This window comes from Protopterus annectens, chromosome 1.part0 (assembly GCF_019279795.1).
Source record: "Protopterus annectens isolate FY-2018-M chromosome 1.part0, PAN1.0, whole genome shotgun sequence".
NCBI classification, from domain to species: domain Eukaryota; kingdom Metazoa; phylum Chordata; order Ceratodontiformes; family Protopteridae; genus Protopterus; species Protopterus annectens.
This window is the reverse complement of record NC_056725.1, coordinates 1848066978-1848094929: the sequence shown is the minus strand read 5'-3', so window position 1 is coordinate 1848094929 and position 27952 is coordinate 1848066978.

Here is a 27952-nt window from a genome sequence, read left to right as displayed (position 1 = left end):
TGAACTCCGATGTGCTGGTAGCATTTCTCAGAGTTGTAGTTCCAAAATATTTGTTTCTCGTACTATATCTTCATTGCGTGTCCTGAAATACATTCCTTAAAATATTAATTAATAGTAATATTCCACTATATGCCCTAGTTCTCCAATCTGTTTCTTGTCTTTTGTTACAGTATATCCTATACTGTAACGTTTAACTATTTACTTCTTCTGAATATTTCTCTGAAATTCTATGCACAGTCATTGTTATGTACAATACAATGTATTTTGAAATATCTGCTATTACTATTTTATTGTAACCTACTACCTGGTTACTTACTGTCTTTGCTTATTTTTATTGCAACCTTTAACTTTGTTATTACTGTTATGTTCACTGGAGCTTTTCTCCCCAGGCCTCTACTGAAAATGGACATATATCCAGTTAGACTAGCCCAGTCAACAAATGTAAAATAAATAAATAAATAAAACTGGCTGTAATTCCGTACTGTTGTAGTAGTTGAATTGCCTCATTATCTGTCTTTGGTAAATCCCACAAACACATTTTTACTGAACAATAACTAAAGAACTCTACAGATAACAACATAAATGACTATATGGCTTTCAAAAACCTGTTTACTACAGCTTTGACTAAATATGATAGCATGAGAAAAGGAATGTATATGAAGTAGTATGGGACATGATTAGCTGACATGAGATGCTGGTGGTAAAAGGGGAAACATGTTTTAAACACTTATTTTCAAAGCAGTTTGATTGGTAAACATTCCTAAAACTTAAAAACATTACAGAAAACATGTTATTCAGCTTTAGAACCATTTATTACAATTTCTTCACGTAAACAGAAGCAACCATCATTAAAGTGAAAATCTGGTTGCGATAATACGCAAGTACCAAGAAATCATAACCACATTGCATTCCCTTCCATTTCTGTACTTTCTGTCACCTAAATGCAGTTGCTTAGCCTGTATGTCATTGGGCACAAGCTGGTACATGTGAGATTTGAACTGGAAAATTTTACCCTTCACTTTTCCTGATATCTTTGAGAAGGCATGGCAGGTGATGATGAGGGATAGTGTTCTATTCATGGCACAAAAGTGGTGTCAGGAAGAGTCCAAAGTCTTTGTTGGACTCTTCATTAAATGTCTCAGCTAACAGCTGGTTCAAGGAGACTATACCAGTTCTCAGTACAAGGCTGAGGCTTGGAATAGCTTGGTCAAAACAGTCACCCATGCAACTGTCATCCCATGCACTGATGAGCAATGGCACAACTACTACACTGACATGAAAAGACACAAGCAAGTCCACCTTGGTTGATGGAAAGAATATATTAGGGTCCATGATGCATCTGGGTTGTGTAAGTATAGGGACCTTTACCAAAGGATAAAATATCATGATTTGCTATCACAACAAGGTGTTCATTGTTTTGATTTCTGCTCTGTACAGCTTCTACAGACTTAGTAGGAAATAGGGAGGCATATCAGGAAAGACCACATCTCCAAAGAGAGGTGAGGCACAGGGTACGTATGGCTCAAGTATAACTGATATCCATTTCAAAAGAGCTCTGATTTGAAAATCATTTTATCAAATCTGAGGACACCAGCCTATAACTGATAGACACAGACAGAAATGAGTAGGCATACTCACTCTCTCTTTCTTTCTCTAACTATATGTGTATGTGCGTATGTGTTTGTAGACATACATAAAATATACATACTTACTTGAATAGCTCTCAAAAAACTGCATTAGGCAATGTTACAATAAATGCAGTTGTGTGTGGCTTCAAATTCAAGTAGCAGCAATTAGTCTGCATTACCTAAAAATGTTATTATTTTGAATTCAGTAAAGTTAGAATAACATTATAATCATTTCACATGGGCATTTTATGAGTTGAAATGCATAAAGCATATATGCAATAGTCACACAAATCTAAGCATAATAGTGATGAGATTAGTGTGTAATCTAACACACATGTATGGTTTCAGAGGTTTTATTTATTTATTTAGTTTACATTTGTTTCCTGGGAAGGTCCAACTGGGCTAATAGCCCATTTTCAGTGGCGGCCCGGAGAGAAAAGCTCCAAAAACAAAAAGAGAAAAAGAAAAATGTAATAGATTCTGACAGTATAAACCTTAGATAAGCATAATAAGTTGCAGGCATAGTAACACATAGACTATAAAAGGAAAACAATAAAGAGCAAAATATTTTACATAATTATAAATAGGTTTGAAAATAGCGTCATGTTATTTGCTTCAGTGTATTAATAGAGAAATTGACTATTAGTAATAGCAGTACATTTATATGGAGTACAATTAATGTATGATTTCTAAATGCTAGTCTCAAGAAAGGAATACATTCCATGGACCCATCTGCCAGACATGTAATTAGGTGTATTAGTAAGTTAAATTAGGATTTAAGTGGAGTGGGAGAGGAAGTTGCTTGTATGCACTGATGAGAAAAAAAGAACTGAGTAGGATGGGGTATGAAAAATCATTCTGTGGTAGTACAGGAGCACTGCCAATTGTTGTATAGGTGTTCTGTGTTGGAGTATGGACTTCCATACTTTTGCTATATGGTTAGAAAAGAGGGAGTCACCAAAGCTGTTATTGACTTTGGTAACTTTTATTAGCAGTTTGTTGGATGAGCAAAGGGTACGGTAGGTGAAGTATGGTTGGATTAAGTTTTTGAGGGAAGCGCAGTTATCGGGTTGGTGTATAATAGTGTAGGCAACTGCAAGTTGGTTGATTCATATGAAGGTGTGACACACTATGGGTTGATATATATGAAAATAGGCCTTGAACCTTCTCCTGGCCTGTACTACACCTTTGCTATATACTGTTTATCCACAGACTTGCTATTAAACTGTAGCCCATAACATCTATTTATTTTTATGGTTAGCTCTCACACACCCTCCAAATAGCACTATTATCTACTCTTTTAACTTTATTCCAGTATTTACGGTTACCTACCTACTGTAATCCCTGCTTCAACTAATTGTTCTTTTCAGCTCCTTACCTCTCTTGTGTCTACCCACCCTGTTCACCCTGCAGGCTCACTCTGCTCCCCTACTCTACCCCATTTTCCACCCACTCCTACTGCTTCTAAGCTTATACATCCTCACCACACCCTCTTCCTCTCCACTCCAATTACACTAGTCATCTTTTTAACATTGTACATACACCTCTCTCCAATCACCCCTAGTATAGCTCCTCCCCTTTAAAGAACACCAGTAAGCTTATTAGTCACTATACAAACACAACCTTTCCGAATCCAACTAAAGCTCCTAATCATTGTCTTTCTCCTACTTTCTCTAACAGCAGCCTACCTGCTAACCTCATATGAACAGTCAAAATATTTACAGCTAACTTCCCTAATGCACAAACAAGTACTATACCTCTAATTAACTCCCCAGAACACATAAATATAACATTTTTACCTAGCTATTTACCTGCTAAATATCACAGACTGACCCATATCAAATACAACTATCTAAAACCTAAAAAACCTCTTCACCATTACTTTAACCTCCACAATCCCTTAAACAAACTATTACACCTCTCCTTACTAGATGGGGACATTCATCCTAACCCAGGACCAGGGCATAAAACTAGCACAGAACCACAAATTCATGTTCTCTCTACCCCAAATATCCCATCTAAATCTCCCAACTCACTCTATATAGCTCACCTCAATATTCGCAGCATAAATAATAAAATTGCCCACCTCCATGCTCTCCTGGATGTTCATTCCTTTGATATACTTTTTTTAACAGAACCATGGCTAAAACCCATTACACAAGATGATGAAATTATTCCATCTGGGTACAACATCTTGAGACAAGACCGCAAAGTAAAAAAAGGAGGGGGTGTTGCTATCCTCTATAAAGAAGGGCTACAAATATCTATACTAGATCTTGGTTCCTCTTCTGAAAACAATGCAGAAATCATTAGCACCAAACTTCAACTTAATCCCAGCAAATCCCTAAATATAATATGTATCTACTTGCCCCCTGGTAACAACATCACAACTCTGGAAGGTATCCTTGCTGAACTCTCCACAAAAATTCTTCAAGAGACAATAATTCTTGGAGACTTTAATATAAACTGGAAGGACTGCTCTACTGAATCACCAACCTCCCATATTAACCTTAATGGCTTCTCACAAACAATTAACTCCCCAGCCAGAATTAATAAACCCAATAACAAAGAATCCATCCTAGACTGGATTCTAATAAATAATCACCAGCAACTCTATAATGCAGGGACCCTCCCTGATGATGTAAGTGACCATTCCCTCACTTACATAATCAGGCAAAGGTCGAGCTCACACAACCCAACCATATATAAAACAATAAGAAATAACAGAAACTTTAGCCCCAATAACTTCCAAGCTGAACTAAAAGAATGTGATTGGTCACCTATAAAATACCTCCCACTTGACAAAACAACAAACTACTTTAACTAAAAATTCTTAACAATCCTTAACCACCATGCACCAAAGTGTTTCATCAAAATTAAATCTAAACCTGCCCTATGGCTTACAAAGAAAACCAGGCAGAAAATTCAACAGAGAAATGCAGTTTGGGCACTATGGAGAACAATTAAAAACCCTGTAGACTAACAACAATTCAGGCAAAAAAGAAATGAGACTAAGAAAGCTATACTCGAAGATAAAAAAAAACTTTTACTTCCACCTCCAACAGAACAACCAAAATAATCCACAAAAGTTCTGGGCTAGCATAAACAGACTACTTCAATCAGGCCAATCCACAACACCACCCCCTATAGGATCAAATTCTGACAATGCAAAGCAAACTGCTAATGCTTTTAATACCTTCTTCACTGAGACCATCCAAACACTTGCTAATCAACTAACAGCCGATAGCTCTGCCCTTCCAACCAGTACTACTAACTCTCTCCCAACTCTAAACCTGCAACCTGTCCCAATTTCCCTCATCTGCAACCTGTTAAGTAAACTAAAACCTACTACCCCCTCAGTTGACCAACTACCTGCTGAATACCTGCAAAAGGCAGCCAAAGTCATAGCTTATCCTGTATCATTGCTGATAAATAGAACCATACAATAAAGCACTATTCTCACTATCTGGAGAATCTCCTACATTATCCCCCTACACAAAGGTGGAAACTCCAGAGAATATTCTAACTATCGTCCCATAGCACTACTTTCCCCATTAGCTAAAATAATGGAAAAGTGCATCCACAGACAGTTACTAGACCACCTACTCCAGAACAATTTACTGGCCAAATCTCAACATGGCTTCAGGCCTTTCCACAGTAAAACAGCTGCACTCCTATCCTTCACTGACAGCATCAATAAAAACCGTAATAACAATCTTCTCTCTTCAGCACTTTTCATCGACCTTTCAAAAGCATTTGACATGGTCAACCACCACTTACTACTCAATATTCTAAAATCCTTCTCTCTGGACACAAAGACTATAAAATGGTTCCAGTCCTACCTTGATAATAGACAGCAGGCAGTGCTATGGGTTTAATTAGTCAGTCTTTCTGTTGATTGGTCATGACCAATCAACAGAAAGACTGACTAATTAAACCAATCATAGAACATTGACTGCATACTAATTACCAACAATTTTAAAATTAAATCTGAGAAATCATCCAATACTAAAAAGATGCATCTCATAAATAATATTATCTAACATTTGCTTTCCTTTTTAAAAGTGGTTGTGTAGAAATAACATCATTTAAACCAAGAAATATGGTGGCATTAGGTTGTATCTGCCACCACATTTCCCGTTCTTTCAAACAAAGTTTATGTGGATCATAATAATTTTATGACTTAAACATCTGGTCATTCTTCAAATATGTGGATAGAGGAGAGGGCTGCCCCTGCATTATCCATATTCTAAATATTTACATTAAAGATTATGTCAAATGTTTAAATTATGACAGAATACTAAAAATCAGAAATATCTATATACCTCTACTTTGTATTTGCATGACGCTTGGCATGTGCACCATAGACCACTGTTATTTCATATTCTAAATTCAAAATCTCAAAAAAAATAATTGTGCATGTGCTAATACATTGCAATCAGTTGTGCAAGTGAGTTTACCAGCTGTGTGCTTCAGGAAGTGATTTTGACAGAAAGAAAGCAATGCCAATGGTCTATACGACTTATGTATTGTTTATTGACTTATTGTTGTTAAGATATGAGGAGTTTACTATGGTGCTGTCAAAATGTAAATGATTTTTGTACTGAAACATGTTACCTTTCCAAATGTATCCAAATGCAGTCAGACCATTAGATATATTTGCTGAGTAGTATTAATGACTGCACTTTTATATGTTTGGTATGTGTGACTGATAAGAGACCTTGTAAATCTGCACACACATCACAAAGTCTGCACAATGCTCCACAGACTAAATCAAGAATTTCAACAACAATCTTGAAATGAACATTCAGCAATACACAGGTGGCACTTCACTGGTTGACTATTGTAAGTGCCAGACATCATATAACTGGTCACTATATCTTAATGTGACACAAATAGATATCATTCATGCTACAAAAATGGCCATAAATGAAGTGATGTATGAGTTATTACTATTGTATGTAGTGATTTTTGATCAACACATTAATGTGTGTCAAAACACATTGTCCATTCACCCAAACATGTATAATGTACATTACAACTATGTGCTGTCTGACACTTGTAATAAGATTTATCCTGTGGAATGAGCAATTGATAACAATAATCTCTAGACTGTGGACTTAGAGAGGTAGGTGTTTGAATCTAGCAGTGAATAACTAGTGTTAGTTTGTGAGATTACAGTGAGAAGTAGGACTGGTTTATCCAACAGATCTGGTGAGTACACATCCACTCAGGAGAAACAATTATATTGTAAGATGGCTCCAACAACAATTTCAGTCACTTTTAACCCAAACATCTGCTTCATAACACATTGATGAGGCTATCCCTTCAAATGTGTTCTGTTTCATATTTGTAGCCAGATCTATCCTGTCGTATAAGTGGCTAATGAATGATTCTCCAGGTTTTGGACTTAGATAGGCAGGGTTCAAATTCAACAATGGATAACGTGTGGGTTTGTGACTATAGTACTAGGTATGAGTGGCTTATCTGACAGATCTTGTGTGCACACTTCCCCTTAGTAGAAACATTTACATGGTGAGGGCACCCACAACACTTTTGCACACTTTTAAGCCAAACATTTGCCTTACCACACAATGATGAGGTCATCCCTTCAAATATGTTCTGTTGCAGAATCATAGTATGATTTCTCCTGTGGTGTGAGCAGCTAATGTGTTTTTTAGTTTTGTGGACTTAAATAGGCAGGGGTTCAAATCTGGAAATGTATGAGTAATGTGTATGTGTACAACAGTGATAGACAGAACTGCATTACCCAACCAACAGATGGTAGTATAGTTGACACACACGTATGTGGACACTGACATCACTAAAGGATATTGATCCCTCACATACATTTTAGGGGATACATGAGCAGTCCAAAACAATGCTTAAGTTAGCTCTTGAAATTTGTGCTCATGACACATTAACTCATGTGGCAATTAAAGCTGAACTCTTTTAGGAAGCCTGGACTAAACTACTACTGTTCAATCAAAAGTGCACTGGAACTTAGAAAAGTGCCACATTGTTTACATGACTAATTTTATTTTATTTTATTCTACCAGTTGGTTTTAAATACCATTTTAAATTTAATTTAAGTGTATATTTTGTTTCCATCATCATACATACATTTTTTCTTATTTTTATTTTTTTCTGGTTCTTTTTTCCACTTTATTCAAAATTATGTGTAATAACAATACTAACTAATTATATATACTTTTATAGATAGTTTTTAGGGTTCTTGTACACAGACCTGAAGAAGTCTAGAAGGACAAAAGCAATCTTTATTAACAATACGTTATGAAAATTCATTTTTATTTATTTTATTTTACATTTGTTAACCGGGATAGTCCAACTGGATAGAGGTTCATTTTCAGTGGAGGCCCGGGGAGAAAAGCTCCACAGTTTATTAACAATAATTAAAAGCAGAGGGATAAACAAGCAAGCATAGAACAAATGAACAAGTGAGATATTAAAGAAGGCATATAACATATAAATCAGTGAAACATTAAAGGCACATACAGCAGTACTAACAAGTATATTTACAATTTATCTAGTGTCATCTGATTGTCAAGTTAATAGGCTACAACCAGTCAAGTTATGTAATCCAAAAATTAGGTAAAGGAAAAGAGGGAAAATCTCAGGTAATTTATGTGATGCATGGACATATCCAGTTTTTAGTAAGATGAAGTTTGAGTAAGTGTTTGAAAGTTTGGGTTGAGGAGTCAGAAGTAATAGAAGTAGGGAGATTATTCCAGGCTTTTGCAGTGGTGTAGAAAAGTAGTGCTTTCCCTGCTGTGTTATTTGCCCCGGTAATATTAAGGAGAGACTTGTTAGCAGACTGAAGAGGGTGAGAGGTAGAATAGTGAGACAGTAGATGAGTTAGGGCTGGAGTATTTTCAGGGTAGGTGAGGATGCTGAAAGCTATGCGAAGATGTTGATAGGTAAGAAGTTGTGGAAGCTCTAGCCATTGTAAGTCCCCTAGAGCCTGGCAATGATGAGTTCTGTAGGGAGAATTGTTAGCAAACCTAGCAATGTTGTTATAGCATACCTCAAGTTTGCTAGGAGCTGTTTATCTAGCCTGAGTTAGGATAGGTGCAGCATACATCAGAGTGGATAGAAGCTGAGTTTGAGCGAGGGTGATTCTTGCCTTGACTGTAAGGCATTTTTTATGTCTATAGAGAGTTCCCATTTTTTTGTTTACCGTTTTGACAGTATGGGCTATATGGACATCAAAGAACAGGTTGTTATCTATTTCTACCCCTAGGAGTTTAGCATGGCTAGTTGGAGATATGACAGTGCCATTAGAAGAGTTAATGGTGAAGGAGAGGGGGAGTGTTTGGATTTATTAGGAGAAAACAGAAGTAATTTGGTCTTGTTTGGGTTGAGAATAAGCTGAATGTTATTCATCCATTTTTCTATGGAAGTAAAGGATTCTTGGGTAAGCTTTTGTAAGGTGGTTAGGCATGGGGATGCACAGATGAGTGTTGAGTCATTTGCGTACTGTATGAGTTAGGCTTGTTGAGTAGCATTAGCAAGGTTTTTGTAAACATAGAGAAACGATGCATTGATTTTACATGCAAAATGTATATGTATATATTTATATATATAGATATATATATATATATATATATATATATATATATATATATATATATATATATATATATATATATATATTTTGATTACCAAATGAACTAAGGTTGATATATTTCCAGCCATGTAGTATATTGTCTTGCATAAAATCACAGACTTAATAATCTACTTAATAATCTGGTTAAATAAGAGATACCACATCATTATAAATTTTATTTAAAGTACATAAGGGTTATAATATTATTATGACAGCTACTAAGTAGGGCAGGACCAGCTCGAATGTCACACTGATGGGGGAAGGGATGTGAATTTAACAAGTGTACCAATAACACTTTGTTTTACAGCACAATAAACCACTCCCATGCATGATAAAAAATATATATATATATTTAGAAAGCTTGTGAGGAAATTATTACTCTGTTTTTGTTTTACTTGGATCGCTTGTCTGTGTACGTAATAAAGGCTTTTCGACTGGAAACAGACTGCCTGCCTTGCTTGGATTACATTTGAATACTTAGTAATGCTGTACAATTATATATTTTTTTATTATTATTTTTTGTTTTGTTTTGACTTGACGAGTTTAAGTTCGCTACTTCTACTACTATTGTCTGATCTGATTAATATACAGTGATTAACGAGAGATATATGGACTGAAAATCTTCCACACAGAGAAGTTTCTTACACTGTTTTGAAATTTGTGCTTTCTAATACCTGTAGTACACTGCTTTTACAATGTGGACATAACTAGTGGTTCAAATCCAGCTATTCTCATCTATAGTGGTTGTATAATGGATTACTTGAATTGTATAGCACATGTTCATCAACAGATGTGATGTGGATAAATTAATGTAGAGAGAACATTTACATGGCTACATAATTTTGATTCAAACACATTTTATGCAAGTCATATGATTTCAAACACACTCCTAAAGTCAGCCATTCAAGTGTTTGCTTTCTGACAGCTTGGTTGCTATAAATCTCAGTGAACTAAACAGCAGGCTAGACAAGGAGAAAGTCATGGTAAGTTGCTTGTCAGATGCAAGAATCCACCATATCACACATGCACTCAAGTATCTTAACAATAGATTTTATGACTCTGTCATAGTCCATGTTGGTATGAATCAGTTGAGATGTACCTCTCTGGACTATATAAAGAGAGACATGATTGACCTGGCTGAATATGTGTCCCAGGCAGATATGTCCCTAGCCTTTAGCAGCATCCTACCATCACCCAGAATGATGCCTCAATACAAAGAACAAATGATGGACTTTAACAATTTAGCTTAGTTTCTGTTGTCATTCCAAGGGGATCCAGTACCTGACAACCTGGAAGGGCATGACTGACAGACCACGATGCTCTTGACTCCCCCATAGTACCTTTTTTAGGGAAAGTCTTAAACACAAAATTACCAACATGAAAAATTCTTCTAAACAAATTTTAAAGGTCATGCTGCAAAACACTCGGAGTCTTACCAAGAAACTGCACTCATTGCAAGCATTCCTTACCCTGGAGAATGCCAACATTTGTGCAGTCACTGAAACCTGGTTCAAAGCCATGGAGAGCACCATACTTTCATATAGCAAATGGGGGGATGCAAAGCTAAAGGCGGTAGAGTTTCAATATTTATCAAAGGCAAACACACCTCCATGCTGGTCAAATGGTATGACACACAGGAGATACTCCAAGTGCAGTTACCTGTTGACAAAACACCTATTCTAATTAATCATAGCTAGCTACAGACCCTCAACCATGACTCAGGACACCCACTCCACCTATCTGGATTTACTTCAATCCATCAGGATGCAACCCTCTTCCCTAATCCTAGGTGACTTTAACTACCCAATCATAAAGTGGAAGACCTATTCTAGCCCAAACATGAACACCCAGAGATTTCTTAATTTTGTCAATGCCAATGCATTGGTTCAGCTGGTCAACACCCCATATGAGAGGTGAAAATATCCTGGACCTGGTCCTAACCCACATGAGTAGCCACTGCAGCACCCCTACAGTGTCATCCTCCTTGGTAAGATCTGACCATAAAGTGAAGTCACCATCTCCCCTGACACCCCCTTGTCAGCATCAAACAAAAAACTTTTCCAAAGCTGACTACAATCTCCTGAGAGCGGGTAAAAGCAGCTTCACAGCCACCATCCATTTAGTTGGAACTAGCACTAATGTCCAAGCCTACACCAAACAAATATACGAGCACCTACATAGTTGTACAGATGCAGCAATACCTGACAGGAACAAATCATCTTCCTCAAGGAAGAGCAAACCTGTCTAGTGGACAGAAGCAATAAACAAACTCTATAATAAAAGGAAAAAAAATGCTGTCCAGGACCAAGAAGGAGCAGGTGCCAAGTTGGAAGCAATCTCTCCTTTGTCTGAACAAGCAAATAAGGTCACTGGTAAAATCCTCTAAGGCTAATGTCGAGTCCAAATTGACCACATCCACTAAGGACACACATACATCTGCAATCTCAAAGGTAACACCCTAATCTGCTCTGAACTGGTGGTCAATAACACCACAAACACAAATGCCGTAGATATAGCCAACCTGCTGACAGACAGGTTAAATGAAAACTTCACCCCCTTGTCCCCCCCATCAGTAAACCAAGACATCCTCAGCACCTGCTCCTCTCCCCTCATCACTAAGGAGCAGGTCTTTGATGCCCTGTCAAAGGCAAAAAATACAGTCTCCATGGGACCCAACAACATCCCTGGCTGTATCCTGCATGAACTCAGGCATGAGCTCTCAGCTCCATTAGGCACCCTATTCAACCAAAGCCTGAGCACCCACTGTCATCCCCTACACAAAGGTGGAGCACCCACTGACTCAGGCAATTATAGGTCCATCAGCATAACTAGCCTGATCTGCAAGGCCATCGAATGCATTATCATGGACCTTACAAACAAGGACATTGGCAACCTCCAAATGCTTGACCCCACACAGTTTGCTTTTGTCAAAGGGAGATCATGTCTTTTAAACTTGGCTGACTTCTTAAAACAGTCACCAAAGCCATGGATGAGGGGAAGATGGTGCATACCACCTACCTTGACTTAGCCAAAGCCTTCAACACTATTCTCCACTTGGGCATAATAGATAAACTCTCCCAGCTAGGCATCAACCCGTATGTTACCAGATGGGTAGCTAAGTGGTTCACTGATAGAACCCACTCAGTCAAACTAGGGGAAGCCACCTCTAGTAGTAGACCTGTAATTAGTGATGTACCCCAATGATCGGTCTTTGGGTGTCTACTGTTTGGGATATACTTTTATGAGGTGCAAACCAAAACCAGTGGACTGTGGCTAACCATGTTTGCAGATGACTGCAAGCTGGGTGCGGTCTTAAACTCCCCTAGTGATGTGAACATCCTCCAAGAGGGCCTTACCCAAACTAATGACTGTTGCCAGAAGCATGGCCTCTAACTGAATGCAAAGAAATGCTTCATTATCCCCTTTGGGGAATACGGCATACTCACTAATTAGCACATTAATAATAATGCACTAAGCATGCAATCAGTTGTGAGGGACTTGGGCAGCCAGGTTGATAGCAACATAACTTTTGACCACCACTTTGCCATCGTTATATGGAAGATGGCCCACCTCATAAATAAGGGTATTTCATCCAGGAACAAGGATGTCATAACATCCCTGTACTCCTCCCTTATCAGACCCATTATCGAGTACAATGCCCCCTTCAGCATGTACCTTGCCAAGCACATGCAACAGCTGGAGAGACCACAGAGGTTCCTGACCAGGAAAATCCAGGGTCTCAAACACCTATCCTATACAGATAAGCTAAAATCATTTTCCTCTACTCAGTCTCTACCCAGTCTCATACAAACTGCTCAGAGGTGACCTGTGTCTCCCATACAAGGCCATCTCAGACCCAGCCCTGATGGAGTTCCTGCATATCCGTAAGTCAAACTCCAATTGTGCAACCCACAAGCAAGGCTTCAACCTGGTCTGTGACATTAACAGAACTTGTTGGTGGGATAGAGTTGTGTCCCAAAGACTCCTCCATCTGTGGAATAGACTCCCTCTCCATGTCAAGCAGAGTACCTCTCTTGCTGTCTTTAAGAGAAACCTGAATGACTAGATGGGAACCAGAAAACACAACTCTGGGATCCCACCTGTGTCCCTGCTGGACAGGGGCAGCAGGTGTTGACTTTGTGGGGACATGGATGAAATTCCTGGCTAGGCCTATAAGGGCCTCCTGGCCAATAGCATAGTATCATCCTGTGAACCTATGAACTATGAACCCAGGTAGGAATGTGTAACTACTGAGTGTGCACAGGACTGTCTTCTCAATTACTTACTGTAAAGTTTTATAATTGGGGAGAGATAGGCCATACCTCTCAAACTCTTATTGCAAGATATCTGGACAAAGCTTAAAATAATTGAGGGTCAAGGGCCCAAAAATAGGGAGAGATGTTAAATATTACTCTTAGAAAGTTGATAGAATATCAGGTTTTGCGTTAATATGCATTTTCTGAAGGATATAAAGTCTGAATAAAAAATGATTCATTATTTGGTGACTTTAATTCTCAGTAATTTCATATAAAACTACAAATTTTATGAGGAACAGACCAAAACTATGAGGCAAAGATCTGGACATTCTGTGTAGATCTGGACAATTGAGAGGGAAGAGGTCAACTTTCCTAACCCCTTTAATAGAAGCCATATGCATTCAAATACAATGCTGAGGTCATCCATGCAAGTATATGTTGTCTGAAAAGTGTAATATAAAGTTTACTGTGGTGTTTTCAGTTAGTGTAAAGGTCAAGAGGAACTTGACCTACATTGCACATATTCTAATTCAGTGAAGTATGCTTTTTATTATTTTATTCACGTTACAGTGGTTACAGGCAAGAATGTCTTATTCAGTAGATCTTCATGTACTTCATGCTACATAATATTCACAATGTGTAATATAACCTTTGTTCTGATAGTTTGTTATGATTTTGAAGTGGGTATATGACGGTGATCCAGTAATTAATTATTTTCTGTATATGCCCAGTATAATGATGTATCCTGTTTGGTGAGGATTAGCACACAGTCCAATAAATAATATGTAAAATCTCTAGTGATTTGTTGATTTTTGGCTCTAAATTTCCCTCTGGTAACATGGCTGTGCAGACATCCACTCAATGGAGGTAGTGGCTAATGTGCGGAGGACACCAGCATTGTTATGGGCTGGTGTACACTTGTTGTATGTGACCTCTAGCACTTACTAGAGTTCACTTACTAATTGATAGTACTGTTGCACCTGTCTGTGAGGTATGTTTCATGCTGTGATCCAGGTATTATGGATGTGTTACACAATACTCAATCGGGAAGACATTTTCATTTATGACATGATAGCATAATAGCTTCAGAAGTGTACTTTGCAGACGGCATTAACTTGTGTATGCAAGGCAGCAGTGGGATCTACACACATAAGCCACAACTGCTTTACACTCCCATCACATATAATAAAATGAAAAAAATGTTATGATTATGCCTTCTATGTGCTAACTATATTGGGTTATCTTTCTTTGATACATACTAATCATATCCATAGGCATACACTGACATTTGAAGACACACAATCCTGATGTTACTGGACTGCCTCCATATGACTTCTGTCTTCCAGGATTTCCATCTTAGTACACTTTTCATGACATGTCCCACATCTTCTGTGTAATTGGATTCTTATCTGCTGCAGTTATATATCTGTATCTCTGCATTGCAGCATAATCTGCAAGTTATTTGCTGTTGGAAGTGACACTTCTGTTTCTTTAACAGGTCCTTGTAGATTGCACTATATACTTATTTGGCATGTATTAACTATTTCAATTCCTACCCTTCCCAACATGCATGCGTGCTGCTGCCCCTACAGTATTTTATTCCACTGTCAGTGCTTGTATAGGAATTATGCTCAGGGGTGTTCCTTATTTTTCTCATTTGGTTAAGAGTGTTAGGTATGTAGGTTCCCATTACCTCTGAATTGTTACTTCAATACGTATAAGGCATGAGAATCTGCACACCTGTGTTACGTGTATCTAAATTCAAGCATCTCAATTGATTAATTTAGAACATTTACTGCCTGTGTTTTATTACACAATATACATAACAATGCTACTGAAGTTTGTACATGTCCACTACCTGCAGTGAAAGCAATGTCCCCCTGTATCAACTGTCCTTGTCCATTGGTATCATACTCTCAACTTCCTCTGATTTTCAGGGGTGTCCATCAGTTTAACTCAAAATTTAACTGTCCATCTTAATCCCTTGTAAAAATCCAATGAAGTGCAGGTAAATGGTGGGAGTAACTATGACTCTCTTAAGGTAGCCAAATGCCTCGTCATCTAATAGTGACACACATGAATGGATGAACTAGATTCCCACTGTCTCTACCTACTATCTAGCAAAACCACAGCCAAAGGAACAGGCTTGGCAGAATCAGCAGGGAAGGAAGACCGTTTTGAGCTTGACTGTAGTCTGGAGAAAGGTGATGAATTTTATTTAAGTAAATAATGACACTGATTAGAGGTGTACACTTCTTTTGCTTCAGAAAATGCATATTAATCCATGCTCTATTATTCTGTCAACATCTCATATTAATAGTACTAACAGCTAAAAATGTGTTCCTGATTAGCCATGATTTTTTCTGGTTTTGTCCCTCATTCTGATTAGGTTTGTCACAATTCCTGTGAGGGCTGTGACTGGTATTGCTTAGGCTTCCCTAACCATTTTATGTATTCCAAATCTAGTGATGTGCCACTCATGCCGACTCACTTGCTGAGCTTAGGTGTATTTACAGTCCTCTGTTTACATTGTCTATATGGCCCTGCTGCACTTCATTATGGCCATGAGCATGAGCTCCAGGCTTGAGCAGGAGCTGCTTGACATATAGAGTAGCTTGGCGTCATGCATATTCAATTAGAACTGCTGCTTTTCTTGCACAGCTAGCCAATCATGCTAGCTTTAGCACAATGTGTTCATGGTCTTAATGAATTCCTGGGTATATTTTAGAAGAAATGGAGGGCTGGATTCAATAAACCCTACATGGCTTGCTAGAACTGTGTGCACCACTGCATGATGAGCACACGGTAGCACACTGATTTTATTTTTCAGTAAGTGGCTCTACATGATGCGTAGAGCTGCACAAATATGGTAAACATTGTGGCATGCTAATTACAACATAAGCAGCTGAATTGTATGCTAATCAGCCAATCCAAGATGGTGGAGCTATTCAACAAGCTGTAAAACAATTACTGTAGCCTTTTGCTTTGTGCTCCAAAACCTATTGGAATACAGCCACAGAAAGTCCGAAACTACACCAGAGGGGAAGAATGTTAGGGGTTGCTGCTGCTCTTTTGCATGTGTATGTGCAACAAGCTCAAGTCTATACTGCTGCTGATAGACCTCGGGCAAGGAGGAGAAGGGTATTTAGACCCTGTTTAACTTTGCATGGTCTGCATGAGGTGGCAAAAGTAGTGTGCTACAGGGTGGATAGAGACACTCCAGGAACTCTGCAATCTCTGTCATCTACAACCAAGAGCAAAGGCAAACTAAGGGTAACCAATACCTGTAGAGACCAATGTGCATGTAGCACATAGAACTACAGGAACCTTTCAATAGACACACAGGAGGCATGCTGGGGGTGTCAAAGGCATCAGCATCCAAGACCCTACATCAGTTCCTAAATGCTATGCTACAGCATACCAGTGACTAATATATATATATATATATATATATATATATATATATATATATATATATATAGATTCCATACACTTGATTCACTTCACTGAAAATTAAATTACTAGGATCACTTCACTGAAAACTCACTTGATTGAAACTCATTTTGCTGAAAGATATATATGGCCTTTTCCCCACTGTAGTGCAATCCTGGATTTAGTATATATAGTAAGGGGGGTGTGGGGGGGCGATATAATAACTATATATTGTCTTTTGGAAACTGTTCTTTATTTGAACCACAAAAAGGATCCAAGTAGATGCAGGTGGAAACGCCAAAGAAAACAAAAAGTGCTGGAACACAGGACAAGTTTATTGTGAAGCGCTTTTCGTCTGTGTAGTACACAGACTTCCTCAGACAAAATACATTAATCAATCACAGCTAATATACTATCCTTAATTCCCTAATTGGATATGAACAAGAGCAATTAGGGTCAAGAGTTGTAAAAGTCAATGTTACCCACACATAAACAACTCTAACATTCAAAAGTACAAAACATTATTAAGAAAATATATTTAAAGTAGCTATAAATTAGAAGCATCTACACTTCAAGTGAATAAAATTGAGTTAAAATGAGCAGCCTAATAAGCTGCAAAAACAATAACAAAAATCAGTTAACCCCACACACTGTAACTATTTCTTAAATGTTCTTAATTTTGTATATCTATAAAGACATAATTACGGCTGATGCCAATGCTGCTTCCTCATCTACGGTTGGAGCAAACGCACCATCAGTTAACGTGAAAACAGCGTCTATTTCAACAACACCACCATTTACCGTGAGTGCGACTGCACCAGCGTTTACTATAACAGGGACTTCTACATTAAAGAGTGGTGTTGGAATAGTGCAAACGGATGAAAATGTTAATAACAAAACCAGTTTACCAGTGTCTTTGGACAGTAACGTAAATTTACGCTCCGAGCCTATGTTGAGCGGAGTGCTCACTTCTAACAACCGGGTTGTTACTACTTCTAACAGCAATGTAGTTTCAACTGCTAATACTGTGAATGCTTTACAAGGTACGAACTCGGATCCGAGTTCTTCTAGGTTGCAGCCTTCAAGAGGGCCTGATGAGCAATCCACTATCAACAGTCTTCATGGCCTACCCGTTTTAGGTAATTGGATCTCTGAAACCTTTGCATTAAGGAGGGATGTTAACCCCGGTTACAGTGAACGGATGCAGAATCCGGTCGACGGGGAAGAGGTAAATAACTGTATAAGTAATATTACATCTAAGCTTCAACTGTTTGATAAATTATTAATAAAAATTAAGAAATTGCAGTTAGAAATATCCTACTTTAAGGAATGCCTTGAACGCAAAATCATACCTAAAGGCTTAAGGCACTACCAGTACCCAACTGGTCTAGTAGTGAACTCCGATTTTCATAAAGACTTAATTAAGTTATTTGACAAGCAAGGGTTCGATCTTTTGCATTTGATGATCAAGCACTACACCATTTGGATTTACCAACTGGTGATTGATATTACTGAACTTGATTCCACTATAAAAATGGATGAAGAATTCAACAGATATAAATTTGAATACAGCCGTTGTTTTAGCAACATGGATCAGTATTTAAATAAATTGAAACTGAATAAAATTAAAAAATTAGATCGAGATTGTAGAGCGTACGAGCAAGGAGTTGCTTACCCTGCTCCTGCCCCTTCTCAATCCTGGCAACACTCTTCTACCACTTTGTGCACTGGAGCAGTACACAACCAGCGCCTAGTCAACTGCCCTAATCCCAATGCTGTTAACAACAATCTTCCTAGTACCAGCATTGGAGATTTGGACATGTTTGAAATTAACCCTCAATCAGAACTGACAGTGAGGAGGAGTGAGAGGTTGCAGAACCGGAAGGCACAGTCTAATGGAGGGGGGACATCGACCTATACCGTCCAGCCACCGTTTTTTTACGATGTCAACAGGCAGGGAGCAGTTCCCAAGTCACGCAACAACTACCATCAACAGAACAAAAGGAATTTTCAGAAACCCAGACAACAGAGACTTTAATTGTTATTCCTGTCAGCACGTTCTCTTCCAATACCAGAGAAGGGACTACCGTCACTGGGTATGCTGACATGGAATATCATGACTCTACTGGTGTAGATCATCTACCCAACACAGGACTGTATAACATTAACAGCACGGATGTGATACAGGAGGAAGACTTTTTACATACGAGGAAACCTGTCATGACTACCAACGATTTAGGTGACTTCAACATTTATAACTTCTCTTCTGTACCTATTCCTAAAGAACTAGCTGACCTTTTAGCAAAAGGCCATACTTATGTCCCGCAGCATAAATCAGACTTGGTTGACAACATTCTTGCTATTAAAATGTACAGTCGTAAACTTAATTTTAATTTAATGTTTGGGAGCAACACCAACAGCGCTATTAGTAATCCTTACTGGGTACCTAGCACTTTCAACCCACCTTTACTTCCCATTATTCAGTGTTTCGAAAATATGTGTGAATTAGATCTTAGACAGAATTATAAATCATTGCCTCAATTTGAGAAGACAAATGTTTCTAAAAAAGAACAGGAATTACTTGAGTTTGTTAGGATGCACAGTCTACGCATCTGTAAACCTGACAAGGGAGGGGGGGCTGTTGTGTTTGACAAGGTGGATTACTTCGACCATATGCTTAACTTGTTAGACAATGATTCTTATGCTTTGTGTTCAAGATCTGAAATCAACAAAGCCTATTCCAACATTAAAAATAGTCTTAATGAAATGCTCCTTGAGGGTCGACTTCAATTAGAACAGTATAATTACCTATCCACGTTACACCCTAAGTTCCCTTGTCTTTTCGGGATCCCCAAGATACACAAGGATCTTTATAATCCACCTATGCGCCCATTAGCTGATGGACGTGGATCCCCCACGTATGCTTGTGCCAAACTAGTAGATTTTATACTACAAAAATATTTGACACAAGAAGAACAAATTTGCAAAGACTCGTGGACCTTCCTGGCCAAGATAGGTGAAATTACCTTTGACCCTAACCTTAACTTTCTTACCATCGACGTCAAAGACCTTTATACCTGTATACCCCTAGAATTGGCCAGTGATTGGGTAGGTATTACCCTCAAGAAGAAATCAGCACCTGCTGCAGAAATATCCTTAGTGCTTGAACTCCTTGAGATTATTTTATACAACCACTACTTTTTGCTGGGAGACAACTTTTACCTACAAACAACAGGGGTGGCCATGGGCTCTCCCTGCGGGGCTAGCCTGGCCAACATGGTTATGTCGTACTGGGAACGAGAATACGTGTTTAACAACAGTGAAGTCATGTACAACATTAAGTATTACACACGCTACCTGGACGACATTTTTATCTTATTCAAGGGTAACGAACCTGAATGTAACTCCCTTTTGGAATTTTTTAATTCTTCCACTGATTTTCTGTCTTTTACCTTTGAATTCAGTAAGAGTGCGATAGCCTATTTAGATATTTGGTTGGCGAAAAACCTTGAATTGGGTAAATATGTAGCCAAGATTTTTAGGAAACCAACATACTCTAATTCTTTACTACATTATAGCAGTTGTCACCCTAGCTACCAGAAGAGATCAGTTGTTAAGGGGCAGTTAGTTAGGGCTGCACGTATTGTTAGTCTGGACGTCGATTTCCAAAACGAGTGTAAAGCACTGGTCGATATGTTCCTACACAGAGGGTACCCACCATCCCTACTTGATAATCTAGTGAGAGAAGTGACTAACAAAAGACTTAATGGCACGTACCTACCTCTACTTAGGGTAGATACATTTGAAGAAAGTACCTACACTACTACTACCCCTACCCTGGTTACACCCAGACAGGTTCCCACTGGTAATTTACTTAATACTAACACCAGATTAATTTTGACTTACAGTATTGATAGTCATTTCATATTTGAAATTATTAAAAAGAACTGGGACATCTTTAGGAACAATCTTACAGTATTAAGTAAAGTAGGGAGTAAACCAGAGATCACTTTTCGGAGGGGTAAAAATTTGAAATCTTTACTGGAACATAATGTTAACATCTCTACTCGAACACCTGGTATGTATAAATGCCAAAACTGTAACCAGTGTAAGCACGTTTTGGAATCAAATAGGTTCAAGGCTAACAACCAATGCTTTAACTTGCGTTGCAGATCTACTTGCAACACCTGCATGGTAGTTTACATCGCACAGTGTCAAAAATGCGAAAGGTTTTATGTGGGTAAAACTGAGCGCAGGTTACGAGAAAGGATCTACGAGCATCAATATGCTATAAGTAAGGAGAAGCAAGAGAACGCGTTGGCTAAACACATTTCTACATGTAAAGATCATTTCTTTAAATTTATGGTTATTGACCAGTTGGTCGAAAACAAAAGAGGTGCCCCATCCCAGTTACTCCTGGAAGCATCAGAACTAAGATGGCAGATTAGACTTAACGCCTACGCTTTCCCTGGTTTAAATGAGGGTTGTTCCATTAGTTCTTTACTCAAATTGAGGAATTTACTAAGATAGATTACACACTTTCATATAGATAGTAATTTTAGAGTCAGTATAAATGTGAAGTAAATAGTAGTTGCACTTGCTTTGTATGTACGACCTATATATGTACATACATTTTTGCATACACTTTAAATTTATATATATGTATTTACATATTTTTACATTTTTATATTATTTTTTATACAAATAGATGCACAGTTGAAGTGTTCTCTGTTTATGCATTTATATATGTCTTTATAGATATACAAAATTAAGAACATTTAAGAAATAGTTACAGTGTGTGGGGTTAACTGATTTTTGTTATTGTTTTTGCAGCTTATTAGGCTGCTCATTTTAACTCAATTTTATTCACTTGAAGTGTAGATGCTTCTAATTTATAGCTACTTTTAATATATTTTCTTAATAATGTTTTGTACTTTTGAATGTTAGAGTTGTTTATGTGTGGGTAACATTGACTTTTACAACTCTTGACCCTAATTGCTCTTGTTCATATCCAATTAGGGAATTAAGGATAGTATATTAGCTGTGATTGATTAATGTATTTTGTCTGAGGAAGTCTGTGTACTACACAGACGAAAAGCGCTTCACAATAAACTTGTCCTGTGTTCCAGCACTTTTTGTTTTCTTTGGCGTTTCCACCTGCATCTATTTGGATCCTTTTTGTGTTTCATTTCCTGGTTTTTGTGCTCTGCATTTGGTTGAACTGTTCTTTATTTGACTTGTAAGTATCACTCTGTATAGTGTACAATGTTTAAAATATGTGAGGGGCTGCACCCCCCCACACCCCCCTTACTATATATACTAACTCTAGGATTGCACTACAGTGGGGAAAAGGCCATGCATAACTTTCAGTGAAATGAGTTTCAGTCAAGTGAGTTTTCAGTGAAGTGAACTTTCAGTGAAGTGATCCTAGTAATTTCATTTTCAGTGAAGTGAGTTTTCAATCAAGTGTATGGAATCTATATATATATATATATATATATATATATATATATATATATATATATATATATATATATATATAGCACAGCTATGACTATGCAGGATTTCTAAGTCTTGGGTACCGTAAACTGCACACATACTAAGATCAAAGCACCAGCTGAGGAATAGGGAAGGGTCTGCATAAACAGAAAGGGGTTTAACTCCATTAGCTGCCAAGATGTGTGTAATTCTAAGGGAATCATCCTGAATGTGTATGCTGGCAACCCCAGCAGTTACCATAACTCCCTTATCTGATGCAACTCATAGCTCTACTAGAGATTTCCCAGGGGTGATATACTACAAGGCTATTTACTGGGAGATGAAGGGGATGCACTCAAACTATGGCTGATGATGACCATCATAAATGCAGACACACCCATGGAGGAACACTATAATGAGGCACATGTTCAAACAAGAAATATTACAGAGCATGTGTTTGGGATGCTTATGTCACTGTTTTAGTGCCTGTATACATCATGGGTGCTGAGCAGTATAATCCCAGTACTTGTGTTGAAATGATCACAGTCTGTACTTACTATCTTACAAAATATCATATTGTGAAAACATCTGCAACAGGAACACCAAGGGGTAGGAGCAAACATTCCACCACCACTGTCACAGTCACCACAGAAGTCAGAGGGGGATCCACCAGCTGCTGTGGGTGTAGGTGGACATAGGAATGCACAATATGTCTTTACCCCGGTCAAGAGGCAACAGATAACACATATATGCTGACCACCTAAGGGGTATAACTTTCATCCTATGCATATAGAAACAGTAAAATTGATGCCAGGCAATGCTCGCAACCTTTACTTACCCATGTAATGGCTGTGTACTGCCAGCATCAGACAGAGTCATCCCTGAATGACAACACTTGTAACTGCAGGACTATTAAAGTAAGCTCTGAACCTGTAACAGGAAAATAAATATGTAAGAACATGAATGGATGGCAGATATCTGCATACTGTCACTTTAAAATTTACCTAAGTAGAATGTGTGTGAGTTTTCCTGCAATTAAATCAATATGTGCCTTATACAGATATATTTATGCTGTTCATCAGCTAACATGTCTCATGCATCTAAAATACCCTGAACAGAACAAGCAGTCCAAAGACTTCTTATCCCTGCATTCTCACAAGTGGAACAATAAGTCTGACCGATGTATTAATGATTTCAAGGTAGCAATCACAACATTAAAATGCTGTAAGAAATCTGAAATAATTTCCAAATGACAACACCAATACATATCCTATGCACCCTGTGTATCAGACAATATACCTATGTAGCAATAAACAACCGGCTACTGATCCAATATACCTATGTAACCCTGAATCCAAAAGATAGAAACAAGGTGATGGTACATTTATCATTTGTACAGAGTGAGGTTTGGGGGATCAGGAGGCCAAGGCTGACACCAAAGTAGTGACTGCATCTGTAAGAAAGAGAGGCAGGCAGAAATGCAGATAATATCAAATGGCCACCAAGACAAAAAGATCTGTAACCCTTATTAATGTCTCATGTAGCTGGTATGTATGTGTCTGTATGGGCACATGATGTGAAATGTATTTGTGAGCATCTGCATGAACACAGCCAAGCTCTGTGCTAGCACTATGTCCTGGCATATCAGGCAGGTGTGAGCTGTGCTTGGTAGAGGTATCAGTTCATTGCCATTGCCCCCAACTGGGAAAAATGTCTCTGCCAGGAGTTGCACTGGTAAGTCCATGCCCACAGTTGAATGTGGTGGTTCTACATGAATGTCTGCTGGATCAGCTCTCCTTATGACTATGCCCATGTCCACAACCCTGTGGCCTACCACATCTGAGTCTGTACACCTCAATCACTGATCGAGCAGTGGAAGCAGTGCCATTATGGGAGTGGGATCAAGCACAGCCATATATGCTAACACCAGATGATGTTATGGACCTCTGGCAACATGGATGTTGTCCACCTCCCAGCAAACCTTATATCACAGACACTGCCCATAGATTGTAGCATTTCTCTGTTCCATTGAATCAGCCACAAGACAGAGGCAGTCATGCACGTCAGCTTGTGCCACATATATAGCCCTATGCAGCTCCTCAGAAGCCCTAATGGAACTTGCCTGTGCCTCCATGATAGCCCCAACATACATCAAGTAGCACTTGATGACATACCAGTATCAGGTACAGAGCAGACAACAGGCCTCCTCCGAGCATCCCTACCAACCCTCCTGCATGGCATCTGGCCCTCACTTTGGCTATGGACAGAATCATCTGGCACTAAAACTGCAGTATGCACACTACAGTGATCAACTGTGTCACCCTCAACCTGTCCACTGTCTCAAGGCTCAGTGGAATGGGTAGGCATAGGCATACTGACTGTGTCTGAAGGAAATCCAATGGATGTGTAAGTCACAACCTCAGTGTCAGATTCAACCTCTGCACCCCCTGCCTGTGTCTCTGTTTGGCCACCATCATCAGAGCTTACCAATACTCTGACATCAGGTGGTAGGAATCCTACACTTCCACTGCCAGGATCACCTGTGATAATAAGCAACAAACACAGGAAGGAAATTATTACTGCCCTAAATATTAACCCAAAATATATAAACAAAAAGTAACACTGGTCACACATATGAAGATGCTATAGCAATACAGACACTCATTTCACCCTTCTCACACACAGATAACATACCTAAAATAATGCTTAGTAATAAGCAAAGAAATATTTGCTTACCATGTGCAGATGTCTCAGCACTTTGCAGGGAGTCTGAGCCTGAAAGAAGTGAAGAAAGAAAGGATGTCAATTGGGCATCACAATGGGAATAACACAGGGAGACAGTGAATACACAATTGTCTATATGTCCTTTAAGAAATATCTGTAACTGAAACTTGTCTGAGCCATCTACCCGCACCCATGGCTACTGAACAACTCTCTTCTCTAACTGAATAACTTATTAGTCAGTACAGATAGAAAAAAAATATGTATTACAGGAAATAGTAATCAAATTATTATTTTAGTCTACAAGCCAAAGTAATGTTGTCATATGTAAGCTTACCTAGAATCTGCTCCTGTGACATACTTAGCCTCCCAATCACACCAGCACAGACATCAAGCACACAGTGCGCAGGCTTTCCTGAACTGTCAGGATCTCTGACAGTGGACAGGAACTCCTAATTTGGTGTCAGTGGTGGTTCGGCAGCAAGACCCCCCCCCTCCCATAGCCAGCTGTTCTTGGGCAACTTCAACCAACCTCCTTCATGCTGATGAAAACATATCAGTGGAAGAAATCATATCAGTGGCCCAATTATGCACCTGAACATAATCGTGGCCATGACCACCAGCTGCGTTTACATTATTGACTAACTTGTTCCAAATCTCCTTTCTGTCAGTCATATCCCAACAGCCTCTCTCAAGCAGAAAGGCTCCATGCCAGCTCAGAGCCTTTATTATGATCTCATTCTCAGCATCACTGAAAGGGAGTTTTCATGGATTTATAGGTTATAGGCTTAGTTGTTATAATCCTACATGACATAAAACAGAGAAGTATAAAACACATTAGTATCACATAAGTAATGTATTTGTTCACAAAAATAATCAGTCTGAGTACCCTTTATCAACATAAAGCACTTGAAACACACCTCTTTTAGTACAACAGAATGTTAGTTGGCTCACCCAACTCCCTCTCTCACATAAAGGTTTGTACACACCAAAAGGAGTACCACATAAGTATCGTACGTTTCCAATAAAATTATCAGGCTTTCTACACATTTTCAACATAAAGCACATGAAACATGCTTCTCATTTTGGACAACAGAATGGTAAGTGCCCCCATACACACACACACACACACACACACACACACACACACACACACACACACACACACACACACACACACACACAGATGAAGGTTTGTAAAAAACAAGCCCCGGAATTCAGCAAACGTCCGTGCAAGAATAGGTTATTCTTGCACAAAAGGGACTGTTCCCATACAGCATGGCAGCGTGCCATGCATATTCATGAAGGCGCGCTGCTGTGCTCTAAAACAGACACCATTTTGTGCATGAGCGCAAGGGATGTGTCTGAAAGCAGTGCTCTCACTATACACATGCCCCCTGCACTCCATAATTGCTGTACGGCAATGTAACAATAGCAAGAGTGTCCGCGGACACCATTACCTCACAACCTGAAAAGAAATCTGGATAGAGCCATAAAAAAGGAACAAATAGGGATGAATGTGAGATACTTCTCTCACAAGCTTATAAAGTTGATAGAATGACAGGCATAGCATTAGGATGAATTCCTCAAAGGGTATGAAGTTGTTGTTGTTCTGTCTTTCGACTTTTCCCGGTTAGGGGTCGCCACAGCGGAACTCCGGTCTGCTAATGTTTGGTAGTAGATTTTTACATGCCGAGTTACCAGCCCTGATGTACAATCTTCAGTGAAGGCATGCTCATTCACACATGCCTCCACACAGAAGACGCTCTAGCTGAGAATCGAACGGGACAGTGTCTTGCTGTGAGGCGACAACACTACAAATGTCTGCCATTACATACTAACTGCAGTCCCTAATGTTTTGCCACTAAAGTGCCAGAAAACCACAATTCTATAAAAAAATGGGTCAAAAATATAAGGCAAAAATCTGTATAGTTGAGAGGTATGGCGGACAGGGTAAGTGTCCGTGGAGCATATCTTTCAAATGCAGAGCCTGTCATATCATCACTGTTTAAAAAGCACAGCCCCCCACAAATAATGTATAGAAAATAAAACACAGCAGTTGAATTTTTTTCAGTCTGCATTAAAGTTTAAGCATAGCTGAGTGAATGTGCACATCGCACATCTCTGTTCAGCCTAGCTTACAAATTACAAGGAGCTAAATAGGAATATATCTCAAATAATAGAAATAGGGCAATAGTGAAGTTGTTGGCGTTCACTTGACAAGTAGTTGTTCCTGATTCAATCCCCACTGAAGCCAATTCATATTTTACATGTGAAAGCAGTACATTTTTTTAATAATTAGGTAGTAAATAACATGGGTGGCTGTGGTGGTGCAGCAGTTAGTGTTGCCACCTCACAGCAAGAGGTTCTCTGGTTTGATCCTCGGCTGGGGGTACCTTCTGTACAGAGTCTGCATGCCCTCCCTGTGGTCACGTGGATTTCCTATGGGTGCTCCAGTTTCCTCCCACATCCTAAAGACATACTGTAGGTGGATTGGATACTCTAAATTGGCCCTAGGTGTGAGTGTGTGCCTTCCGTGGAAGGTTGGGCACTGGGCTGGCAACTCAACACCATAAAAGCTCCACTGCCAATCATGAGCAAACAGGTGATCGGCTGTGGCGACCCTTAACTGGGAAAAGCTGAAAGAAGAAGAAGGCAGTAAGTAACATATATTTGTAAACCAGAGTAGTGTAGTAGGTGCAGATGGGAGGTGTCAGTGAAATAAAGTTGTGAAACCACCATATAAACACAAGTGCCCCATACAGTATAGTTACACAAGAATAAATGTAATGAAAGCACATAGGGGGTTG